Genomic DNA, 22,249 nt, shown 5'->3' on the forward strand with positions numbered 1-22,249 from the left:
AGATCCGCGCCGGATATCTGTTGGCGTATCTATAGAGGATATTCGGAAGTGATGCCTCCTCTACTTAGAAGCAATCTATGATTACTGCAGGCAATAAATCTGGCAGACTCCATGCACTTATATGAGTCCATGAAATGCTTTAAATTATGCATGCGCCTTGAAGTATGTGGGATGCATGCCTATACAAAGCAACCAATGGCCTCAAAGTACAAAGCATCACATTGATGCTAATTTTATTAATGAAATTAATGCTGCTTCCAGTCTTCAAGAGGTTTCCAATCTGGTCCTACTGGCACAGCATCGGGCCAAGCAGTATTCTTATGGCAGGACTTGCAGCCAAAATTAGGATGATTTTCTGAAAAATATGCCAAAGTAAAGCACTGTTATCAAAAGGCTAAGCAAATTTAACACTCTATTACAAACAATATTAGATATGAAGGATCACTGAACATGTACACTCTATTTCCCTCCGCAATAGCATAAGCTGCAGATGTATCTCCAAACACATTTCCTCCTTATCGTTTGCTACTTGAGTTTTCCCTCGAACCTTGTTTTTTTGCATGTCAGTTGGTCAGTTGTGGTTCACTGTGCAGTTACAATTCTATTACTTTGTGCCTCAACCCCCCCTCCCCTTTGCAGAGTTTTGAGAATTGTTCCCTTAGCTATATTCCTTATAAGGGCCTTTTGCAAAGCCTGTCCTTTTGTACGAAGGTGTATCTGCACCAAACCTGCTTAAGTGGTGACTAATCATCCACCTGGTAATGTAGTTTTTCCTAGTACTGCCCCATTTGTTTCTTTTGCAGGCCACAGGACCCCTGGTTCCAGGCTGAGAAATACCTACCGAGTTTTTGTTTTCAAGTTTTTTTTTCCCTCCATGACCTACTTCTCGCCCATCCTCCACCTCCACACTTCTTGAGCTTTCTTCTCTCCCCCTTCCCCCTCCCCAGCTTTTCTTCTTAAGAAGACAAATCGTATTTAAACCCCTGCCAGTGATGATCCCTTTGCCCAGACGAAGACAAGTCCACTTGTGGAAGCATTGGCTCAACCTGAGAACTGAGGCATCCCCCCTCTACCCTTGTTCAGTGCTCCTTCATACTGTGTAAACCATCTTCCTCTCCCTCATTCTACCTGAAACAATATGAAACCTCATTCTACCTGAAACGCAACTCAGTATCTCTGCAAATTTGCCTCTACTCATCAATGCATCTCCAAGGCTGCCAGGCTTGGACAAGTATTTGCAGTGCATATAGTCATCACCACCAGCCTGAATGCAAAGTGCAGAAGGCAAAATTGAGCACTATGATTTGCAGCCAGGGTCAACAAGGCTGAACACTTTCAAGATGGCAGTTTTATTCTGCAGCAGGTATTAAGCAAAATGTTTCCTTCACAAACTGATACTCCTTTTCAGAAGTTGTTAGCAGCCCTGTGAAAAGCAAGGGTGACCTGTGCCATTTAGGATCCTACGCACTATAATAGGAAATAGTGCTCATACATTCCTCATCTCCCCTGCCCCCCACAATTGGTGGGGCGCAGAGGTGAGAGGTGCCAGGATTGGGCCAGGTCGCCCTGCCCTTGGCAGTGCTGCAAACGGCTTCGAGATGGAGTATAGGAATTAGTGGAACCTAAAGGAACAATCCCCTTCATGGATCACTGCCTTGTCGTGGCGGAGGGGCTTGCGAAACTCGATGAAGTCGTGAGCTCTGCTGTGTAGGGCCACCTAAGATAGACAGGTCACGGCAGAGAGTTCTGACAAAATGTGATTCACTGGAGAAGGTAATGGCAACCCACTCCAGTATTTCCTGCCACGAAAACCCTATGGCCAGTCACAATACTATTAATGATATGGCGCCGGAAGATGAGCCCCCCAGGTTGGAAGGCATCCCACATGTTACTGGGGATGAACAAAGAGCGATTCCTAGTAGCTCCAGGACGAATGAAGCGGCTGGGCTAAAGCCAAAAGGACGCTCAGTTGTGGATGTGTCGGGAAGCGACCGGAAAGTCCGATGTTGCAAGGAGATATATCACATAGCAATATGGAATGTAAGATCTATGACGCAAGGTAAACTGGATGTCGTCAAGCGAGAAATGGACAGATTGAACATTGATATCTTGGGTATCAGCGAGCTCAAGTGGACCGGAATGGGAGAATTTAACTCCGGCGACCATTATGTCTTTTATTGTGGGCACGAATCCAAGAGAAGGAATGGGGTCGCTCTCATAGTAAACAGAAGAATGGGCAAAGCAGTGTTAGGGTACAACCACAAAAACAACCGAATGATTTCACTTCGGATCCAAGGTCACTCTTTCAACATAACAGTTATCCAAGTCTATGCACCGACCACTACTGCTGAAGAAGCTGACGTTGAGAGATTTTATGCGGACCTACAATGCTTTTTAGACCGCACCCCATCATCAGACGTCGTTTTTCTCATAGGAGTCTGGAATGCTAAGGTCGGGAGTGAAGAAATATCCGGAATTATAGGCAAGTTCGGCCTTGGCGAGCCAAATGAAGCTGGGCAGAGGCTAATAGAGTTTTGTCAAGAAAACAACCTGACTATAGCGAATACTCATTTTCAACAGCACAAGAGGCGCCTGTACACATGGACTTCACCGGACGGTCTGTACAGGAATCAGATCGATTATATTCTTTGCCGACAGAGATGGAGAAGCGCTATACAAGCAGTAAAAACAAGGCCTGGGGCCGATTGTGGCACCGATCATCAGCTTCTTGTTGCCAAAATTAAGCTTCGATTGAGGAAAACGCACAAAACTAGAAGGCCTTTCAGGTATGATCTGGATCAAATTCCATTAGAATATGCTGAGGAAGTGAGGAATCGATTTCAAGAATTAGATCTAGAAGACAGAGAGCCCGAAGAGATGTGGACTGATGCTCGTGATATAATACAAGAAGTTGCTACTAAGGTAGTTCCAAAGCAAAAGAAATGCAAGAAAGCAAACTGGTTATCTGAAGAGGTTTTGCAAATAGCTGAGTAAAAGAGGATAGCAAAAGTTATGGGGGAAAGAGAAAGATACAAGGTTCTCAATGCGGATTTTCAGAAAATAGCAAGGAGAGATAAGAATGCCTTCCTGAACATAGAGTGCCGAGCAGTTGAGGACAACAGCCAATTAAGGAACACAAGAGCTCTGTATAAGACAATCAAAGATATCAAAGGAAGCTTCTGTGCTAAGCTGGGCGTGATAAAGGACAAACGAGGCAAGGACCCCACAGAAGCCTCAGAGATAAAGAAGAAGTGGCAGGAATACACAGAAGAACTGTACAAGAAGGACCCAAATGTGCAAACCCAACATAAGACGGTTGTGATTACTGATCTCGAGCCGGGCATCCTGAAGAGTGAAGTTGAATGGGCCTTAGCCAGCCTTGCTAAGAACAAAGCTAGCGGAATTGATGGCATTCCAGCTGAGTTGCTTCAAAACCTCAACCATGACGCTGTTAACATTCTCCATACATTATGTCAGATTATTTGGACAACGCTGCAGTGGCCACAGGATTGGAGGAGGTCAGTTTACATCCCCATTCGCAGTGCCAAAGATTGTTCCAACTACCGCACGATCGCGCTTATTTCGCATGCTAGCAAGGTGATGTTGAAAATCCTCCAAGGTAAGCTGCAGCAGTATGTGGATCGGGAGCTTGCAGACGTGCAAGCTGGGTTTCGCAAGGGCAGAGGAACTAGAGACCAAATTGCTAACCTTCGCTGGATCATGGAAAAAGCAAGAGAGTTCCAGAAACCCATCTACTTCTGCTTTATTGATTATGCGAAAGCGTTTGACTGCATAGATCACAGCAGATTGTGGCAAGCTCTCCAAGAGATGGGAGTTCCAATGCACCTCATCTGTCTCCTCAGGAACCTCTATGAAGGACAAGAGGCCACAGTCAGAACTGGGCATGGTCTTACTGATTGGTTTCCGATTGAGAAAGGAGTGAGGCAAGGCTGCATACTGTCGCCCTGCCTATTTAACCTATGTGCAGAGTGCATCATGAGGAAGGCTGGTCTGGACGAGTCTTCAGCTGGAGTGAAGATTGCTGGGAAACGTATCAACAACCTTAGATATGCGGATGATACCACTTTAATGGCAGAAAGTGAAGTGGAACTCAAGAAACTCCTGATGCGCGCACAAGAAGAGAGTGAGAAGTTTGGGCTTAAACTGAACATTAAAAAGACAAAGATCATGGTGTCTTGCCCTATCAAGTCCTGGAGCATTAATGGACAAGAAGTGGAAGCTGTGACAGATTTTCTCTTCTTGGGCTCCAAGATTACCTCGGAAGGAGACTGCAGCCATGAAATTAGGAGACGCCTGCTTCTGGGAAAGAGCAATGGTTAGCCTTGACCGCCTAGTAAAGAGCAGAGACAGTCTGCCAACCAAGATCCGTATTACTTGTGCTATGGGCTTTCCAGTTGTGACGTATGGATGCAAGAGTTGGACTGTGAAAAAGGCTGACCGCCGAAGAATTGACGCGTTTGAATTGTGGTGTTGGCGAAGACTCTTGAGAGTTCCTTGGACTGCCAGAAGATAAAATCGGTCGATATTGTCGACCATAAACCCTGACTGCTCATTGGAGGGTCAAATTCTAAAGTTAAAGCTCAGCTACTTTGGTCATCTGATGAGAAGAGAGGAGTCGCTGGAGAAAGATTTGATGTTGGGAAAGGTTGAGGGTCGCCGGAGAAGGGGTAGGCAGCGAACGCGATGGTTAGATGGCATCATCGAGGCACTGTGATGTTAGGAAAATAGTGAGAGACCGGAAAGCGTGGCGTGACATGGTTCATAGGGTCACGAGGAGTCGGACACGACTGAACGACTGAACTGACGTTTTTTTTTTTTCTCGGACCGGTGAAAATCGTATGAACGGGGTTCTACTGCATAGCCCCCCCCTTTTTTTTCCCAGTTAATGAACATTTTTCGACAATACCGTACTCCTGGAGCGGATGAAAGGTGAAGTTTGCCGGGTCGGGTCGACCCTCATATTTCACCTTGCTAAACTTTTCGGCTCTCCGACACGCGCTCTCGCTGCTTCATGTACTTCCTTTTTTCCTCCATATCTATACTTCTCGTCATGGCTTCTTTCATTCTTGCCCATTCTTCCATCCAACTTGATAAAAGCGTTTTTCGCCACAGTACCTCTCATATGTATTGCATTAAAGTCCTATAGACAAGCGTCATGCTTGTAAACAAAGGTGGTGCTGTGATCGGCAGCGACATGGGGTGTAGGCAAAAATGCAGCGTGCCTACATAGCACCAAGCGAAACTGCCTTCGAAACCAGTTCGCGCGTACGAATATTCTGAAGCGCAAGTTCCGCTTGTGCATAGAAATGGTTTGGTTTATGCCTGGAGAGTAATTCAGCACTTTTTCATGCGGTTACTGCTGGAATTACCCGGCGAAGAGCTGCACTGGCTTGCTTAGCCGTGGCTACGGTGGGCGGCTGTTTTGATTAAGTTAAATGAAAACGAGAAAGCACAATGAATAAGAAAAACAAATAGTCAAAACTGTTGAACTCCCGGGCCCATTGCTAACGCAGGAAAGCAGGACAACAATATGAATGACTGGAAGTGTGTTTTTCATATGACGACTCTTTTGATGGACTTTCCGTTGCTCCAAGCACCTTCACTCTAACGAACAATTATTGCCGGCAACTATAGGAAACTAGAAATCATATTTCTAGCCCACTGTACCTGCAACTTAAGTGAGAGAATTTCATCGTATAGTTCTTTGTAACATTTGCCGATAGTGCACTGCTATTTGTTTTATCCTGGTCGATAAAAAAAAAAGCTTCACGTCTGTTTCATCGCGTAGACGCGGCAAGATCATTCGCAGGTTAATATATGTACATGAAGGCTTTTAAAAATGCTTTTATTTTGTTCTTTTTGCTCTATAGGAGAAGTGCATGAGTGCAAATGCAATGTTCTCCACGATCGCGCGAAATTTAAGCAATCTGCCGATGTTTTTTTTAATATACTTGGAACATTTTTATTTAAATTCACGTCATCTTATACTGCTTATTTTGCACCCCTCATAGCCTAATCCACTTTGGGACGTTAAAATCCATATACCATAATTAAATATCCTGCTCGATCAGTTGTACGTACGTGGATATTTATTCGTTCCTCAGGTTTCTAACGACATTAAAAAAAAAAATGTAATCTGAGAAATAATGCTGCGCGACTTTGGCAGGATCATAACAATGTTTACTCGATTTCTAGGAAAGGTGATGAAGAGTTACTCGTTCAATCTCGCGAAAGTAAAAACGGAGAAAAGCTCGCTACTTCACAAGACTGGGCCTGTTTCGGCAATATCGCACTGGAGTGACCGCTCAAGGTAACTGCAGTAACCTTCACAGAAAAGCTCGCTACTTCACAAGACTGGGCCTGTTTCGGCAATATCGCACTGGAGTGACCGCTCAAGGTAACTGCAGTAACCTTCACAGAATCTGTTGTGTTCTTTTCTGTACGAACACATGCACGGGCACAGGTGAATGGAACTCACAGCGCGGCTTCTCATGACTTGATATATAGCATATACAACAAAACGTGCACGAGCTGCAGGCGTTTGTTATTGCGCTATTCGTCGTGAGGCCAAAAAAGAGTTACGACAATTGAGAGCTGCAAAAGTGCAATGCACGTTAGCCGCGAAGGCAATCCGTTGCCAAAGGGTCGACTTGTCGCACTCAAAGCCGCTGCTCCTTCACTCTCATATTTATCCGACTGCAAAAAAGATGTGAAAACAGGTGCTAGTTTCTTTTTTGTGCCTTGTGGCACAACCAACTGCACCACAGTTTGCAGGAATATCGGGAATCATATGCCCGAAAACAAAGCAAGCGCTACGCATCCAATGCAGACGACCCGAGCTTTTGCCTACACCACAAGAGTCACTGCTGTCGCCAGCACCGCCGCATCTCCACTGACGTCACGGGCTGACGCTTGTCTATATCTGATAATTCGGCAACACATAAATAACGGTCAAAGATCACCAAACGCAACCTGTCGCCAAGCACGGCGAGCGCACTGACCATAAGATTGCCTTCGAGGAAGTGAGCTGTGAAACAGTGACCTCAAGTGTATCACACCAAGCTCACAAAGGCGACTTTAAGCAGGTTACCGGGAATGCTAGCCCGCTAGCTCCCTTCCGCACGCCAGCTAACTTAAGAGGGGAAGCGAAGGACGCGGCCCTGCTGCTGCTCACTGATCATATGGTTAACATTAGCTTCGGGCTTATTCATTCTTTTAGTGATTGTTTGTCACCCCTCCCCACACACACACACACACACACACATACACACAGTGCACTGGGACAAAAACTCATTTTCCTGCCTTGCTGAGAAATTATTTCACAGTGGTGGGGTGGGCTTATTTTCCAAGCAGTAGTGTGCAGGGTTGGTCTCGCCTAACAAGGCAGAGATGCGAGTGATCATCTGTGGACCCACTGTGATACACTCCCGCCTCCGATCCTTCATCCGCTCTACCCTTGACAACAGGACGGTGACGAACCTTCTTCTCGCTTCAGGCGAGCTATGGGAGACAGGGACTTTGCAATGCGTACATTTCGAAGGCCTAGAAGATGCTAGCGCTGTACACAATTATTGTGCAACAGTTTGTTGCGTCGATGAAGCAAGGGACGTCTTTCGCGGAAAACCATGGGCAGGGAACACCTCCCGTCATTTTCGCGTGGCATGAAAGCAACCCCCTCGCCGAGCACTGCGAGAACGCGTCGACCACAAAATCGTCTTTGAGGAGGTGAGCGTCCTTGCCGTCGAAACCAATCTTTTCAAAAGACGACACGTCGAGTCTTGGTTCATTCGAATGACATCAGCAGCAGTAAATAAGAATTCAGGGACGCTACCCTCCGTATACACAATTGGACTCCGCGAAGGGTTGGGAAAGGGGAAGCGAAGGCCGCTGCTTGCTACTACGGGCCTTGCATTTCAGTCGCCCATGAGGAAAGGAGCGAGTCGGTCCTGAAATGTCGGATTCTAATAAATATTTTTGGTTGGTGATAGTGTTTCTGAAACGTTTGTTTCAAGAACCCAACCAGGCGGATTTCCGCCGAAGATGTTCTCGTTCAAATCCAGGCGAAAGTGACGGCCGAGGAGGCGTCGCGCATGCGCAGTAGTGCTACTTCAAAAATGTCTATTGGTACATCTTAAGCACCCGAGCTGCAGCCGGCAGAAAGAAAGAAATGCCGTTCAGAAAATTACTTCATATGCCTGACGCCTTCATTTAAGGCATAAAAGATCACTCGTGTTGCTGTGCATTCCTTTTGAACTGAGCATTCGCATGGCAAGGGCGTGAGGGCACTGCAAAGGCAAACCAAAAAAGGTATGCGACATTCTAAACTGAAATAAAAAGAAAATTGTGCACTGAAGATTGCCTCCTTTTTATACAAACGAATGAAAGAGAATAGGAACACATAAAACAATGCAGAACGAAATTAAAAGGACATATAACAACCGTAATTACAAAACTGCTAGTTCTAAAATTTCCGGAGCCAGAGCTGGAATTCTCAGAGTTATGGCCCTCATATAAGGTTCTCTAATCGTTCAAAGTTGGCCTTTCTTTGTTTTATTCTTTCCTTTGGATGTATTATAAAGGCACCCCTCATAGCGGTTCCTTTGAACGCGGTTTTCACTAACAGTCTCAAGTCTTTAGATATGACGACTGGTGGTGGTAGTGGTTATTTATTGAATAATCAAACGAAGGGAAGGAAAAGAGTGCTACCGGCTATGGTAACTCCTGCCTAAAATTTGGTGTAAGCTAGCTGCGACCGGGAAAGCAAAGGGATATAGGGAGAGGATAGCGAGGGGATGTGCAGAGGGGAGCGACAGCAAGAAAGGACACGGGGAGCTTTGTACATTATTTCCAGTTTGCCTTTCAAGGACTGCAACATCGTAATAAATGCCCTGATATTTGGCCTGCAGCCTTTATACTTCTCGTAGAAGGGACTGTTTATTTTGTCAGTTAAAGGAAACACTATGGATAGCAGTCTAGACCAGCAATAAATCGAATTGTATAGCATGACAGGGACAAAGTATACAAGTAATTGATCATTCTTGCAACCAGTACAGCACAGACCCCAGACTGACGTAGTAAAACTGCTTGAAAGGTCCTATAAAAATGGCTGTCGATCTTGGCTCACGCCAGACAGCAGGGAGGTCTCAACAGATGTGGAACAGGCCGATCTCAGGCTTTCCGATGTGCCCCGGTCGTTGCAGCGCATTAGTCGTATGTTGTCATTTTTTTTTTTAATTCTCGCCATGCCTAATTGTTGTCCGCATTTATAACTCCCTGCTTTTAAGGGAGATAGACTGACGCTGCATTTTATTGGTGTGTTAACAAAGCAAGCTCTCGTTTGCTGGCATTTCATTAAAGTTATATATACCATAACATAATCAGACCAAAACTGGGATTTTGTAAGGTAGGAAAGGCAAAAGTCCTTGTCCTTTCTTCCTGTCACTCAACTCTTTTCCCTCTTCCTTACTATCCCTTTATTTCCGCCGCTCCAGTATAGGTGCTTCTGGTGATTAGATAGCAGATATCGGTGCTGGTGAACATCTTTTTGCTTCCGTTTTTGTTTATGCGAATAAAACCACTTACTACTACTGTATTACTATTACAGGGAAGGCAAAATATTTACCAGATATATCGCTACCATCGGCTGTATTCACAAGCAAAATGCGATCATATCAACCATGTGCTGCCGACTTGGCAGCCCTTTCTAAGAACTTTCAACTCGTGATTGCATATAGCTTATAAATGAAGCATGGTGGTAAAATGTGCGAATTCTTGTTTTGTTTGTTTTTCACAAAAAGCAGAATAAATTTCGAAATTTCCGTAATTTCACGGCTAGTTGGCGGCGTAGCTGGCTCTTTCCAGCCAAGGTTTGCTTTATCATTGCAAAATTGCTGCGGGAGTATCATGCTCAGAAATAAACCTGGTAACACGAGTTTGGATGTGTTGAAGTTTTTCTCTGGGATGTTACAAGCGAATAGCATATGGCGTTCAGATTTGTAATGAAAAGCTGTTCTTTTGCTTTTTTTTTTTCTGGGGGGGGGGGGGGGGGGGGGGGAGCGACTTTATGCAAGTGACGTCGAATGAGGCTAAGAATTTGAGGATACATATTAGATGTTGAATATATCTACCCCGTGTCATGTTTACTGAAAACTTGAACCCAAGATATTTATGGTGCTAAACCCTTCCAAGACGTCGGCAGACATGTTAACATGTTAACAGTGTACGCAGTAACATAGGTTGCTGAGTACACTGTTAACATGTATAGTGATCATTTTGCACAGCATGATAAATGACAGTCATGCAATATAACCTAAATTTTTACTCAAAGACTACCACATCATTTATATAGATAAAAAAAAAAAAAAGGAAAATCCCAGACCAAAACAGACCCCTATGTAGTCTGGACGCCTGAAAGAACATGAGTTGGTTTAACTCTTTTGAACAAAGCATGCTGCGCTCAGAGAAGAATGATTTCTGAACTGAGCAAATATATTCACTATGGTATTCGAACTATTCATTTTATTTCTGAAGCAGTCAATGCATAGCTTACATTGTTGCAAAAGGAAGTGATGTACACACGCACATTTTTGTGACCTATAGTCAAAGGTACCAGTAGAAATTTTCCATAACAGCCACTCATGAAATGACTTGTCACGAAGGCTAAATCCTCAACAAAGCAAACAAAAGTGGAAAAGACAACAACACATCAACTTAATCTGAAAACCCAACCAACGCCGAGCAAACAAATGTCAACAACCAAAATGGCTATGGCGATTTCATTGCAAACGTGATGGGGCACTAAAAGTAAAATTAAAAAGGAGTCATATATCTGAGGCAATAATTGACAAGGCACAATGCTGATAGGATGAGGGAACAAAAGAAATTGAAAATTTCAAAGGGATCGTTGATGGTGGCATGTATAGCATTGGGCTTAAGTCAGGTGGAATATACAGCGTGTTCAAAATTAAGACTACTGATTATTTAAAAAAAAAAAAGCAAAATGCTGTACGCTCATACCGTTTTTGTGCATTGGTAATGTGGCCAGGCGGACACAAATTGGGGCATTAATTGTCCCAGTAAACTCAGTAATTAGCTAAAATTCAATAACTTTTTATTGCCTGAATTTAGCGTGCATATGTATATTAAGAACTTGGAGGCAAATGCTTTTTAGAGCTATTCCATTTTGTAGAATTTTAGTAATGTGCCTGTATCCTGAGATGCGCATGTCTAAAATTTTGTCCCACTTAGTCTAATTACGCATGCGAGACGGCGGCTCTTGGCGTGAAGCACCTCCCACCTCTGACGCAGTTGTTGCGCATTGCACTGCCTTGCAAGAGTGTGTAGCGAGCGGCGACGCGGATCACATTTTGTTCTTGGCCAGTGTTTCTTTCTGGGCGCGCGAAAGCGATCAATCACTGTGCTAGCGGACTAGAGTGAGCGATAGCTTTGCAACTTAGCAACTAGGCTTGGTGCCGCCGTATAAACACGGTTGAGATAAAATGGGCCATGATATACTGTTTTTTTTTTTTAATTTATTTATTCATACTGTTAACCCTCTATATGAGGGTCATTACAGGGAAGGAAACACATGCAAAACAAGTACAATTCTTTTCGGTAAAGTACACTCTATACAACAGAATTATAGATTTGCACTGTAATGCTCCAAGAATGTGTTAACACCTATCTCAAATTTTTCTACTTCTGTTTTGTCCACAACTGCGCTTGGAAGTTGGTTCCAGATTTCTACTGCATCGGGAAAAAAGGAGTGGCGGTATACATCAGTATGTGCAATAATAGGTTCCAATAATTTACTGTGATTTTTTCGTGGGCAACGCTTCAGAGGATGTGTAACCTAGTTTTGTTTATTAACTTTTACTTCATCATTCATTATCAGAAAAAAAAGTTTCAATTTCTGCTTTGTTCTTTTCATTTCTAGTGATTCTAACTGACACTGTTTTAGCATTTCTGTGACTGAGTCAGTGCGCCGGTATTTAGAACATATAAAACGTGCCGAAATCCTTCGCAATCTTTCCAGTTTTCACTTTAAACCCTTTTGATGTGGACTCCACACTACACTTGCATACTCCATGATTGGCCGCACGAATGTCTTGTACGCAATCAATTTAATTTCTCTAATCGCATTCGGCAACTTCCTCCGCAAGAAACAAAGCTTCTGATAGGCTTTTAAATAGATATTTTCAATATGGGTGCGCCAATACAGATTATGTGTTAGTGTTACTCCCAAGTATCTAAAACACTTTACCTCATCTAAAGAATTTTCAGATATTATATTGAAACAGCATAGCATTCTGCTTCCTTGTTACATGCATGTAAGTAGATTTTTGGTAATTATTTCCATGCCCCACTTCAGGCACCACGAGAACGACTGAAGACACTTTATATTCATCTGACCTTCCGTGGTAGCCACAGGAGAGTAAATTAAACAGTCATCAGCAAAAAGTTTCATTTTGGCAGGCGATTCAATGATAGCAAAAATATCATTCATATACAGTGGACGCGCGCTAAACGAAACCCGCATAAACGAAAACACCTCTTAAATGAAACAATTTCAAAAAAAGTAATTGGTTTCATACACAATCTGTGCAGAGTCGCGCTTGACAATCGAAACCCCATTTTGCTTGCAACTCGGATAAACGAAACCGAAACTGTGCATGAGTCGTCTTTGTTGATGTCGATATCCAGAATCCAATCCAATCCAGTACCTTGCACGCTTTGCTTTTGCAAAGCCGGTCGTGGTTTTTTGTTGTGTGGGCGCCATTTTGCTCTGTTCCGTGACTGTGTTTCGTGACTTCTTTCCGGTGTGTAGTATGGAAGAAGCTGCTAGAAAGCGTCCCCATAATGCGTTGTCTTTAAAAGCCAAAATGAAAATTCTTGATGATGTGAAGTGTGCCAAGGAGTCGAAAACAGCTATCGCGAAAAGGTATGGCATCCCAAAGTGCACGCTTTCAAGGATTGTGAAGGATTGTGACAAGATTGAAAAAGCATACAACAGCGGCGCTTTCACCCCCGATAGGAAAAGGATGCGTCTGGCCGAGCATGAGGACCTCGAGAAGGCACTTTTCCTGTGGTTTAAGCCTACTCGAAGTTCCAATCTTCCAGTGACAGGGCCTATTTTGGAGGAGAAGGCAAGAGACATTGCACTGCAGATGGAAATTGAAGACTTCAAATTCAGCAATGGCTGGTTAAGCCATTTCAAGAAGCGCCACGGCCTTGTTTTCCGCACAATAGCAGGTGAAAGTGCCATGGTAGATAACGATGTTTGCTCTGACTGGCAGCAGCAAAAGCTTCAAGACCTACTTGCAATTTACGAGCCGAGCGACGTCTTCAACGTGGAAGAAATGGCGCTTTTTTATAAGCTTCTGCCTAACAAGACTCTCAGCTTTAAAGGTGAGAGGTGCACAGGGGGTAAGCACAGTAAGGACCGTGTCACTGTTCTTGTGGGAGCGAACATGGACGGGTCCGAGAAGTTGAAGCTTCTCGTTATCGGGAAAGCAAAGAAACCGCGAGTTTTTAAGGGAGTCAAAAACCTGCCGGTTTTATATGAAGCCTGGATGACGCAGACCATTTTTGAAACCTGGCTGCGGTAGAGGGACGCAGAGTTTACTAAAAAAGGCAGAAAGGTCGTGTTTTTTGTTGACAATTGCCCCGCGCATGGTGAAGTGCGAGACATGACTTCAATTCACCTGGAATTCCTTCCCGTGAACACGACAACCGTACTCCAGCCTATGGACCAGGGCGTGATTCGCAATGTTAAAGTGTTCTTCCGTCGCCACGTCCTGAAAAGGATGATGCTGTGTATGGACAGCGGCAAAGAGTACACCGTAGACCTCCTCTCTGCCATCCACATTTTGGCTCACTCGTGGGATGAAGTTACGGCAACAACAATTCAACGTTGCTTTCATCATGCGGGCTTTTCCAAAGCAGTAGCCGCTGACCAAGAAGAACCCGATGAAGTTGCTGAAGCACAAGCTGTTTTTAGTGTACTGGCTCCCAAGTGTGGCACTGTGACCATGGATGATTATGAAGCTATTGATGATGATGCTGTCACCTGCCGTGAGGACACCTTGACTGACATATTGAAGGAAGTCGACGAAGCCAACGATAATGACAGTGAAGAGGAGACCGAACATCATAACGATCAAAGCTCTCCAGTGTCGACTAATGAGGCTAGCCAAGCAGTTCAAGTACTTCAGCAGTACTTTGAGCGAGAGGGCTGCTTGGAGCACACGTGCAGCCTAGCTAAGATGAATGCCTATTTAGTGAAGCAGCGGCATGCCAACCTGAAACAAACTACGTTGCACAGTTTCTTTGGGGGTCACAACCCTTAAACGAAACTGCCAATAAATGAAACAGATTTCCTTGACCCCGTCGAGTTTTGATTAAAGGGAGTCCACTGTATAAAAAAAACAAAAGCGGACCTAAAACAGAACCCTGTGGCACCCCCAACAAAACTTCACGCTTATCTGATAGTGTGCTTTCTATCTTGACAACTTGACAGCGATTACCTAGATACGCCTGAATCCATAGTACTATATTTTCACTGATTCTTAATCTGTGCAGTTTAAAATGAAGCTTATGATGTGGAACTTTATCGAAAGCCTTTGCGAAGTCCACACAGACCACATCTGCCTGCTGACGTTCGTCTATAACCTTGCAAAAATCGTTCACTGTTTCAATCAACTGTGTCACCGTCGAAAGGCCAGTCCGAAAACCATGCTGGAACGGACACAAAAGGTCGTTCATTTCCAAAAAATGAAGGATGTGTTTAGCTATTATGTGTTCAAAAACCTTGCAACATACGGAAGTGAGTGAAACAGGTCTATAGTTCTTTACAAGAAGTCGATTACCGCCTTTAAAAACCGGAACTACTATTGCGCTGCGCCAGTCATTAGGTAAAGAATAATCCCGCAATGACTTTTCAAATAAAATTTGCAAGTAATAAGACAACCACTCAGCATAACGTTTAAGGAATTCCGCCCGTATTTCATCAGGGCCGCACGATTTCTTTGGGTCCAGAGACAGAAGCTGCTGACAAATGCCCTCCCTATTGATGCGAATGTCGTGCATCAAGTATGGCAACGTGCAAATTGTAGTATTGTCACTCTCAATGTCATTTGTATCTCTACTAAAGACCGATTGGAAAAAATCATTAAACATATTTGCAATTTCATTTTTATCAGTCACCTCATCATTCCCATCCATTACCTGTTCGATTGCTTCTTCCTCGCTGAAAAATATTGCCAGAACTTTTGCGGTGAGCTTTTCAGGATGTTAGCCAGTGTTGTATTGAAGTAAGTTTTCTTCGAATCTAGTAATGCTGTTTTGAGCTTCTGTTTGGTGTTTGAAAGTTATGCTGCTCTATTTTTCTTCTTTCGTAGCTTTCGGAATAAATTTGTCAATGCAGTATCTTAGTATGCCCTTGAAGCGTTGCCACAATTCCTCTACACTTTCATGGTGTGATGCCTTTGCAAACCAATTTAATTTTGCTTCTAAGACGTCTAAGATAGACGTGTCGTCTGCACGGTTGTAATCTTTGACACATATTAAAACATGCGATTTTTTACGGACTGGAGTGTTCAACAGCACGCTTAAACAGATCATCTTGTGGTTAGATAAGCCCAGCTCGAGAGATATAGTGTGGTCTGCCACTTTACTGGTTAAGAAAACCAAGTCCAACAATGACTGTGATCTTGATGTAACCCTTGTAAATCTTTTACTATTTGCTTAATATTATGCGTAAACATAATTTCCATCATTTTATTTGCACTGCTTATTTCTACATTTCCTGTTCACAAAGTTTCCCAATTAATGTGTGGCAAATTGAAGTCACCAGCCATTATTAGTCTGGTGTTCTCATTTACATGAGAGTTAAGGAACAAAAGCAATTCATCCAAAAATTCAGGAGATGTAGAAGGCAGCCTGTACACAACACCTACTAAATGCACAACGTTCCCACAAGCCTTGCACCATACCATTTCAGAAAGGCTGCAGTTAAGAGCGACTGCAGATACTGTGCATTTCGTGACAACAGCCACACCCCCTCCTTAAGAATTTCTATCCCATCTAAACACGTGGTAGCCAGATGGAAAAATGCTACCGTTACCAATTCCCTCATGTAACCAGGTCTCGGTTATTAGTAATAGGTCAGGGTTCTCAGAAATTAGCAAATGTTCCAAATCAGTTGTTTTGTTTGCTACACTGCGGGCGTTTAACAGAATAATTCTGAGCTATATTTGCGACAAATCGTTATGATCATCGGAATTGTCACTTGATTTGGTCGATAATAGCGAACTGTGACCAGAAGATTTTTTGTTAACTTTAGGTCGACCTATCTTATCTGGCTGGGTTAATCTTCAGTGTATCATATAGCAGTTGTACCTTTGTTCCATTATCTCTTTCCGTTTTACTGCTTTGCCATAACTTTTTTTCGTACTGCTACTGTTTCCTTCGCATAGTCTTGACTTAAACTTATCAGGCCACCTTTCACTTCCTGCAGTTCTTAAATATCAGCTCTCTTTCTCTAGAGTCGAAAAAGTGCATAATGACAGGTCTATGGTTACCAGCTTTTTTCTTGCCTATATGATGAATTCTGTCTACAGTATTCGCCTGAACGCCCAATTTTTCATAAAATACCTTCTGAATCACTGCTTCCCTCAGATCGAAATCAGATTCGTCCTTTGCTTCTTTGACACCAAAAACCAAAATATTATTACTTCTACTTTTCTTCTCGTATTCAGTCAACCTGTCTGCCTGTTGACGAACAAGGGTCTCTAGACTGTATTTGTTCATTTCTTCAACAATACCAAGAAATCCAATCATCCTACCGTATTTTGCATTCAGTTCGATTTCTGTTCTCAGTTTATCTATTTTAGCATGCGATTTGGCCTGGTTTTCTAGAATTAACTGCAACATTTCAGCAGTCTTAGGCCCCGGGTTTTTCTCAACATCACCGGAGACCAACAAAGACAATAACATAGACCAAGAGTCACTCAAAACAGTCAAATATCTTCTAGGGCACAGCAGAACTAGCAGATAATGGTTGTCACTCCTAAAATCTCCAACATTAGTCAGACAACGAACCTGTAACAGCAGAATTGATGGCTTAGGCATGTTGCCAACTGTCCAGGTGCCGTGCCCTCTGAATGCTCCCATGTCGAGCAGTTGTTTTTGTAGGCGATCCACTGGTGACGTCACTGTCACCGACGGAAGACGCCCCTTGAACAGGTTATCGTCGATATCGCCGTCATGGTGTGCCTCAAAGAAAAATGGTGTTTCACCCGTACCACAGGTTGAAATGCTTGCGGCAAAAATCCTTGGCAGGACCTGTAACAGCAGAAATGATGGCTTAGGCATGTTGCCAATTGTCCAGGTGCCGTGCCCTTATTCCCGATAGCAACGCTAGTGCCAGCCTCATGGACAAGCAGATGTGAAACCCCTTTTCACGGTTAGAACTGATTGCGCATTCATGATTAACGTTGCCGATCGCTGCACACCCTTGCAAGGCAGAGTGTCATATGCAACAGCTGCGTCGCACGAGGGAGATGCTTCACACCGAGAGCCGCCGTCTCACACGCGTAATTAAACGAACTGGGACGAAATTTTAGACGTGCGCATCTCGGGACACAGGCGCGTTTACTAAAATTCTACAAACTGGAATAGCCCTAAAAAGCATTTGCCTTCAAGTTCTCAATATAAATATAAACGCTACCTTCAGCCAATAAAAAGTTAATTAAATTTTAGTTAATTACTGAGTTTACGGGGACAATTAATACCCCAATTTGTGTCCGCCTGGCTGCATTACCAATGTACAAAAATGGCTTTAGCATACGGCATTTTGCTTTTTGTTAAAAACCAATAAAGCCTAATTTTGAACACCCTGTATATTGATCCAGAGATGGACAAAATTTCTACTTTCCAAAGAGATACGATGGCGTGCTACAATTCAGATTGTTTGTTGATTACAGGTTATGGCTGCATCAAGTATTTCGCGAATAAGTTGGTTTTCTATTTGCCATTATACTTGTGTTTGTAAAGGTCGGAGGGCGGCAGCTGCAGTGTATACTTTCAGGACAGTGAATGGTTAAGTCACCAAATATATTTTCTCTCGTTGTGAATATGCTTCTACAGGCTTTTGCTGGCACAAGTGGCCTGTCTCCCCGACGTATTCGTTGCGGCAAAGAAAAAGATTTAAAATATATGACTCCCAATGGCGCATATAAAACAACGGACGATCGATACGCCTTACTGTACATTCATGCATTTGTTACGCTAGTTTGCCCATGCGTCGATAAAATCTAAATAGACGGTGATGAGCACAAGATATTATAACCCTCGATCTCTGTACAGTCATTATCAAAATGTGGAACGTGATGAACGTCAGAACTAAAGGCTAGCTTTTTGCTTGATCTCTTGCATTCGGCGAAGTTCGATTTCATTTAACAATTTCTTGGCTTCTTAATGACTGGGAAATACTATCTGGTCCAGCAACATATGCAGCAGATACATGATAATTTAAGTAATATCAAGGCGTGAGGAACTATAGCGAAGCAACAGGCAACAGACTACCTTACAACCGGTGATCATTTGTTTTTCCGTGAGGTGTTATAATCTAGTGTTTGGAGAAACAATGTTCTGTTTTTGATACATTTTCACTCTGATAATTGCATCTTTTTCGGTTGTATGAACGTCAGTATAGCCAAAAAATATATATTTTGTTCGACAAATTTAAGCGGCTGGAAACAGAAAACGGCAAGTTAACAGAGAGGCATTATGCCTTTCTGCCCTCTAAGTTGGGTTCCTTCTTCCGCAAAAAAACTGCTTGGTGGATTTTTTTATAGCTGTGAAGTTCGCTGAACTTTTGGATGTGGTATTTGGTCTCTCGCACAGAGTGGTTGGTGCATGGTAGCAATCAGTGTGCACTTGTCTCCAGTCACGGGGTTACCAAATTGGTGGAACCACGGACACACGACAGAGGCTCGGCTGTACTGCAGAGCGCTTGTTCTCCCCTCGTCTTGCATTCCTACCAGAGACACCTTTCCAGCATGCAACTTCAGGCAGTGTTCAGTGTTAAATGTCATTTCTGTGGCCGGTGGACATTTTTTTTTAGGGCTATTGTGCAGAAGCAGGTGTACAGTGGCTGACCAGCGTGCGATGAGGTGCCAATGGTCGTTTGGGCTACAGGTGCGAGCATTTGACCCCTCAGTGATAACTTTTTTTTTTTACCAAGAGCCTTCAGCGATTGCTCCTGCGGCATACGTTGATCCCTTATGCACACGTGCGGAAAAGAAAACGTAGGGGAAAGCAGAGGTTCGGAATGCAGTGACGTCAATGCTGTTCGTATGTTTGCTTGGGACCTCTCCTTTCCCCAGTCTGATTAGCTGACAGAAACTCTATCCTCCTTTCCCTAATCGTCGATTGGTGAGAAGTGTTGTCTTTTTGATTGCCGTCACCGCCAAGGGCGGACACAGAGGGCTTAAAAGTAAGCGCTCTGGGTGAAATCAGGGCTGATTTTGTCTGATCAACGGGTCAGTCATGTAAATAGTTTTCTCCTTGCTTGTTTCTACTTGTTTTATTTGCGTGTAAATAAGTAGTTAACCTTTTTTTCCTGCCGCTGAGTAATGCGAATATTTTCGAGTCCGAACCATCAATCCATCAAGAAACCCCGATTTCATCATCATCAAGTGTTCCTCACATCGCCACATGAAGGTGAAACTCAATTCAGCCATCTTCAAGGAAGATCCTGCCACAGGCGCACACAGTCCAGTTGGCAAGGCCCATTTCAGGAAAACTTTTGGCTTTTATATTAATTGCCGGGTGTCTTGGTACCCATGTTACTCTGAGGAGCCCGGTAAGACCTGGGAAAATCTCCGAGTGGCCTTCTTCCTGGCGGCCCATGCCCTTGGATCGGTTTTTTTCCCCGTTCTGGTCTCTGGCTGCTGGCTAGTTAGGCCTACCGGCTGCCTGTTTGGCCATGGCCGGCGAGGCTGCTCCAGGCAGCCCACCGTCACTGTGCGACGCGCCCTCATGTCGGGCGGCTCCTAACTCCGCCGCGGACCAGACTTCGTACCACCCCGATGTCCTTGCACCTCCTGGAGCGCTTCGTGAGTCCCACCCTGTCTCCACCTCCGCCAGTCCCCATTTGGAACCAGACATCTCTCAGCTTTCGGGGCTCTTGGGCCTTCCGCCACGGACAACTGCGGACTCGGAGTCGCCGCAATCCAACCGCTTGGAGCTTGGCACAGACACTGACGCCATGAGGATCTATGAGCAGATCGTTGTGGCAATTCTGGACAAAGATAACAAGATTGATCCCGCAACCAGGGCAGTCCTTTTGCCTCTGGTCTGTGCCCTGTACCATCAGACTGCGCACTTCTTTGCGTGTGCGGTCGCTGAGCTGAATCATTCAGAAACGCTCCGGACCTCTTTGGCTGTGCGAGAGCATGAATTGGGTTGTCCTTTCACACCACCAGAGCGGGTTACCCTTGATGGGCCCCGCAAGTGGCACAGAGGTTTCCTACTCTTTCCTCACGTCTGTGCTGCACACTCACTTAGCGCATGGCATCAGCGCGAGTGGCAGGACCTAAACTAGTTGGGTTACACCTGCTGCGCAGTACTGCTATCCGCCGGCCCCCCAACTACAACTAGGCTCGGCAAGGGCAATGACCAATCTTCGTACCATGTACACTGGTTACCCCACTACAGGATAGCAGACGGGTGAGCTCGCTCAATCAACGACCGGTAAGCCGAGGGTGGTCAGTCGTTCAATGAAGCAGCTCCCGGGCGGAGCCAGTAACCACGCCCGGGACCTACCAGAACTTCAATTCCGAACATCACGGATGGGGGTCCCACCAATCAACCAAACATAGCCCAAAAGAATAAGCACTTTCTAAGGTGAGAGGAAAAGGGACAAAAGACAAACTAAGTAACACACTCTCTCAAATAATTCCTAAGGAGATCTAGAAATCCGAATTATTATCCTCTCAATAATTTACTATATACTCATCATATAACCTAACTACATAGTATAAATTATACTCATAGTCAACGTTATTTACCCTCCCTCACTCCTTTCACGTCTCCTTCACATCTATCCTTCCATAACCTTTCAAAAAAAAAAAAAAAAAGGAAAGAGGAAACAGGGGGGGGAATGGGGGAGGGGCGGCCTTGGGATGGGGGAGGCCGGGGGGGGAAGGGGGAGAAGGACGGGGAACGAAGGAAAGAGAAGGAAGGGAAAAAAAAAAAACAACACCAATTCTCACTAATTCATTTAACACCAAACAAACCTCGCCTCCAGGACGTCTCCTTCCAACAACCAGCCCTTCTCATTATACCCAAGGATCATTGCATATAATCAGCCACTATACACATGGAACAAAACCTTAGGGGACACCTGGGGAGGGGATGTATCCAGGTGACACTTGTTAGGCAGAACTCAAACGCGGGGGGGGGGGGGGGGGGGGGGGAATCTAATCCTCACTAAATCATTTCAGAACCCATTTGAGCGGCAATAGGTGACATCCAAGGAGGACCCATCCCCAACTCAAGCGCCACCAAACTACAAGCAAGACATCTCCAAAACAAGTCTGTCACCGGAAACCTCAAGCAAGCCCTATTCATCCAACTAAATCAAAATGTTATCATCAAGAAGCATGTAAATATCTAAATCACAGTGTTAACTGCAATAATCATGTAAATAGTAATCCAAGAAATCAAGCAATCAAATAAATCCGCTATTTGCTGGCCCGTTCCCGTGGCGGCGGTTGGGCTGGACAGTAGATAATTTTTTTTTCTTTTTTTTTCCTCTTTTTTTTTCCTTTTTCCTTTTTTTTTTTCCATTTCTTCAATGCAAAATTATTTATTGGATTAATCCCTATTCATTTTATTCTAATTGGATTAAGCCCGTTATACTAAGTGGCACGGGCCGAGGCTCTTTATTTTTCTTTCCTTTTCTGCCTCAACGTAACATATGTCCTCCAAATGTGGCTTGCTGGCGGGACTACCCAGGACACCACAACTGCGGCGGACCTCTGTGATCGTGAGGCGGCAACCCCAGGTCCCTCGGATGTATGCTGCCACCTTGAGCGGCATTTCAGAATCTCATCAACAGGGAGGTGCTGCCATTACAGCTTCTGCTGCGACCCTCTGATTCGTTCATCCCTCCTCAGTCTGGAGACTCCTGCCCGGATGCCACACCAGATGTTCCTAACTT

The 22,249-nt window shown here is 44.3% G+C and overlaps 1 long non-coding RNA gene across 1 annotated transcript in view; it reads right to left on the reverse strand.

Annotated features, from left to right (window-relative positions):
• Positions 1 to 212: 212 nt before the first annotated feature.
• Positions 213 to 22,249, reverse strand: part of LOC146206178 (uncharacterized) — a 37,080-nt gene continuing 15,043 nt past the window's right edge. The window contains exons 2-3 of the long non-coding RNA XR_014704373.1: positions 17,122 to 17,364; positions 213 to 355 (exon numbers count right to left, since the gene is read on the reverse strand). This is a non-coding gene — a long non-coding RNA (uncharacterized LOC146206178). The remainder of the gene's footprint in view (positions 356 to 17,121; positions 17,365 to 22,249) is intronic.

This window comes from Amblyomma maculatum, chromosome 1 (genome assembly GCF_055883805.1).
Source record: "Amblyomma maculatum isolate TAMU_Amacu chromosome 1, ASM5588380v1, whole genome shotgun sequence".
NCBI classification, from domain to species: Eukaryota; Metazoa; Arthropoda; class Arachnida; order Ixodida; family Ixodidae; genus Amblyomma; species Amblyomma maculatum.